Below are 4,797 nucleotides of genomic sequence, written 5' to 3'. Positions count from 1 at the left end.
GTACTTCAATAGATTCCTGACTGAGTAAGGACATCCATCCTCACCAGTTTGGTGGGAGGGCCTGAAAGGAACAAAAAGGCAAAGGGAGAATTCTCTCTCTTTTTGACCCGGGACATCCATCTTTTCCTACCCTCAAACATTTGATTGTGGTGCTGGTTCCTGGGCCTTTGAACTCCAGGATTTATACCAGCACCCCTGGTTCTCAGACTTAGGACTTGGACTGAATTATACCACTGGCCTTCCCGGTTCTCTAGCTAGCTGACAGCAGACTGTGGAAGTTCTCAGTCTCCATAATTGTGTGAGACAATTTCTATCATAAATCTTTTCATATATATATATATATATATATATATGTATATATATATATATATATATATATATACACACACACACACACACTATTGTTTCTCTGGAGAACCCTGACTAAATACAACTGGTCTATAAAGAAGTCCCTATATTAGTTTGCCAGGATTGCCATGACAAAGAACCACAGAATGGGTGGCCCTAACAACAGAAATTTATTTCCTTAGAGCCCTGGAGGCTAGAAGTCAGAAATTAAGTTATCAGCAGTGTTAGTTTCTTCTGAAGCCCTCACCTCTGCCATCTTCTCCAAATGTCTTCACATGGTCTTCTCTCTGGGCCTATTTGAGTCCTTATAATCTCCCCTGATGGCTCAGTTGGTCAAGACGCTGCCTGCAATGCGGGAGACCCAGGTTTGATCCCTGGGACAGGAAGAGGAAATGGCAACCCACTCCAGTATTCTTGCCTGGAGAATCCCATGGACAGAGGACCCTGATGGGCTACAGTCCATGGGGTCACAAAGAGTCAGACATGACTCACTCAGTCACTCACTCACTCTTCTTATAAGAACAGCAGTCATGCTGGATTAAGGCTCACCTCAAGGACCTTATATAACCTCAGTTACATGTTTAACGACCTTGTCTTGGGACTTCCCTGGTGGTCCAGGTTGAGAGTCTGACTTCCAGGGCAGGGGACATGGGTTCAGTCCCTAGACTGGGAGGATCCCACATGCCTCCAAGCAATTAACTCTGTGTCCCACAACTACTGAGCCTGAGTGCTACAACTACTGAGCCTGCACTCCAGAGTCCACGAGCTGCAACTACAAAAGCCAGTGCTTCACAACAAGAGAAGCCACTGCAATAAGAAGCCTGAGCACCGCAACTAGGAGCAGCCCCTACTCGCCACAACTAGAGAAAGCCTGCACACGGCAACAAAGGCCCAGCACGGCCAAATAAAAAATATTCAGTTTAGCCCATAACAGTTCCCATGAAACCATAAGTGTGGGTTGACAAAAGGAAAGCCATGTGGCAGGTGGGGGCACAGTGGCAGTGTGAGTCACTGCTCACAAATGTTACTTGTGCCTTCAGAACCTCCTCAAAGCCACTCCATATATATCATTTCTATTTCAAGAGCCCTCTGGTACTCTTCACTAGCCAAACAAGTATATCACATAAGAATGTTATGTAATAGGGATCACTACACTGGAATTTTAAAGTCTTGATGGCGACCCTCATTTCTGAGAGTCTCCTATGTCTGCAGTATTGGTTACAGTTTACTATTTAGACAGTACAATATAACGGTTAATAGCATGGACTCTGGAGCCAGCTTCTGGTTTAAGTTCTACCTTATCAATTATTAACTGGTGACCCTGGGTAAGTTACTTAAGCTTAACTTTTCTGTAAAATGTGTACAATAACAGTACCTACTGTGAAACTAATACAATATTGTAAGTCAACTAGACTTAGATTAAAAAATCATTTTAAAATACCTAAAAGCAAACAAAAATAGTACCTACTTTGTAGTGTTGTTTTGAGGAATATTTTTTTAATGCATATAAAGTGCTTGGAAGAGTGTCTGGCATGTAACAAGAGTGATAATTGTGTTTGCTATTCCTGCTACAATTGGAAAGGAGAGTAAGTTCCAGGTTTCCACCTGTCCCTTCCTCAACAGAAAAATTCTTTTTCCACGGGGAGCCAGTTGGGGTATTTTGCCAGTTGCTGGTTTTACCTATTACAACTGTAAACCTAGGAACTGGAGAAATTACCGGAGAGTGGGTTTGTACACCCCTGGCCCCACTATGAGTTGGATTTATCCATTTATCATTTGACATTCATTAGCCCTCACTCTGACTGTGGGTAACTGTGATGCTCTCATTCCCCAGGATGACTGTCAGCTCAGAGCCATTGTCTACTAAGCCCTGGCGAGTATGTGGATTTTTATTTCTCCGCTACGCAATTACTTTGGGAAATTACTGTGTGTCCTTTCAGGGGTAACTAGGAAGATTTACTGTGCATAATTACAGTGTTACCATAACATCCTTCCTCGAGGCTCTCAGTCGCCCCTTCATTCTAGGGACCCTGGATACACAACCTGAGGAGCTATGGCCCTCTCTCATGGTGACCCAACTCTCTTTTTGCCAGACTTCTTTTGGTTAAATGAGTCATATTTCTATTTGAGTCCTAGGGCCCCATGATTCAAGTAATTTCCACCAAAGATCAAACCACTCAAAACCCAGAGCCTTAAAACAACCGCTATTTATTTAATGTACAGTTGTTGGGAGTTGGCAATTTGGGCTGGGCACATGTGGACTATTCTTTTGCTTGTGTCCGCTGGACTCTCACGTATCTGTGGTCAGCTGCTGCTAGCAGTCTTGGTGACACTACTTCTAGGAGTTGGTTGGCTATTATTTGGGCATACAGGGATAATTGGGGCATGAGTTTGATCATCCAGTCTGATGCCAGCAGGCTTACAAGACTAGCAATAGTGTGGGCCCCAATGCATAAGCACTTTTCTCGCTTTTGTCTGCACTGTTTTTGCCAATGTCCCATTGACCAAAGCAAGTTAAAAGATATCTTCAAGAGAAGAAACAAATAGGTCACCTCTTGACAGATCTGCAGCCTCAGTGCAAAGTTATGGATTCAGGGAGAGGGAGCATTTGTGGTGATTTTTATTCTGCCCCAGGCACCAATCCTCTTCCCCCTCCTATTCTGGAGCCCTAGCCTTTTGCAGGCATATCACTCAATTTCTTTACAAAAAACACTGTTCATTTTCATCCAGGAGATACACTCCTTCACTGGTGATGAGGGAAAGGAAGATGGTGAAAGTAAAACCCAAATTATTCAGCCATTTTTCAAATACTTTTTAAAATAATCATTTCCTTTCCCTCATCCTCCCATGTCCGCTTTCCATACCTGGTCCTTCTTCCCTCAAAGTGGCTCTGTTTCTGCAGCATCCTTTGCCTGCCTGAGATTCGCTGGGCTGTGGTGCCCTCCTGTGTGATTTCAGTTTGAGCCAATCTGTGTTCATTCCAGGAATTTATCAAACATTTTGGGCCACTAGGGGCTTCCCTGATAGCTCAGTTGGTAAATCCAATTGCAATGCAAGAGACCTGGGTTCGATCCCTGGGTTGGGAAGATCCCCTGGAGAAGGGAAAGGCTACACACTCCAGTATTCTGGCCTAGAGAATTCCATGGACTGTATAGTTATGGGGTCTCAAAGAGTCAGACACGACTGAGCAACTTTCACAAGATTGTACAGTTTCCCAAAGACAATGCATTGCCTGAGGCTGTCTTGTCTACTCTGTTTCTCCTAAAGCTGGGGTTGAGATTGTATCATTTATAGATTGCTTGTGCTGTTCTGCTTGCCTTAGACAAAAATTTTAATATAAAAATGAGCAAAGGAACCGAGCCTGGGCAACTTGAGGGGCAAAGAGAAAGGGGTGAGGAGAAGGGAAAGTTAACTGAAAAAAAAGCCTAACTCTCCTCTCCCCCACTGATGCCACTGCCCCTGGGGTTTCCAGGACCCTTTTAGTCTGCCTTCCAGTCATCTAGTCCATGGGGCCCTCCTTCCTTTTGAGGCCACTATGAATGACCAATAAACATAATATTCAGCTTCAACTGTAATCAAATATAAGCAAATTAATCAGAATAATGCTTTGCTTTTAGATTAGCAATAATAAAATAATACCTAATAATAATATGAGTGAGGATGTGGGGAAATGGACAGCGTCATACATTACCTGAGGGAGTGGAAATTGGTACAACCTTTCTTACACGGAAATTGAATATACTGATTAAAATGAAGACTGCAAATCTTTTTCTTAGCTCATCCAAATGTTTATATATATACATATTTATTTAATATATATATTTAATTGAAGTATAATTTATTTACAGTATTGTGTTAGTTTCAGGTGTACAATAAAGTGATTCAGTTATATATGTGTGTGTGCACTCAGTCGTATTCAACTCTCTGTGATCCCATGACTGTAGCCTGCCGTCTCCTCTGTCCATGGAATTTTCCAGGCAAGAATACTGGAGTGGGTTTTCATTTACTACTCCAGGGGATCTTTCTGACGCAGGGATCGAACTTGTGTTTCCTGCACTGGTTTACCATTGCACCGCCTAGGAAGCCCTCAGTTTTATGGAGGGCTTTTCTGTCTGACTGACTTACTGTCTGAGCCACTGGGGAAGCCTATATATCTATATCTAAATATACTTTTTCAGATTCTTTCCCACTGTATGTTATTGCACGATATTGAATATAGTTCCCTATGCTATACAGGTCTTTGTTCTTTATCTCTTTTCTATATGAAAAAGTGAAAGTGTTGGTCATAGACATTCCCTTCTCCAGGGAATCTTCCCGACCCAGGGATCAAACCTGGGTCTATCGCATAGCAGGCAGATTCTTCACTGTCTTTTATATATAGCAATGTGTTAATCCCAAACTCCTAATTTATCCCTCTCCCTCCAGTAACCATAAATTTGTGTTCTATAA

Source organism: Cervus elaphus, chromosome X, assembly GCF_910594005.1.
Source record: "Cervus elaphus chromosome X, mCerEla1.1, whole genome shotgun sequence".
Taxonomy (NCBI): Eukaryota; Metazoa; Chordata; class Mammalia; order Artiodactyla; family Cervidae; genus Cervus; species Cervus elaphus.
Note: the sequence above shows the minus strand (reverse complement) of the source record.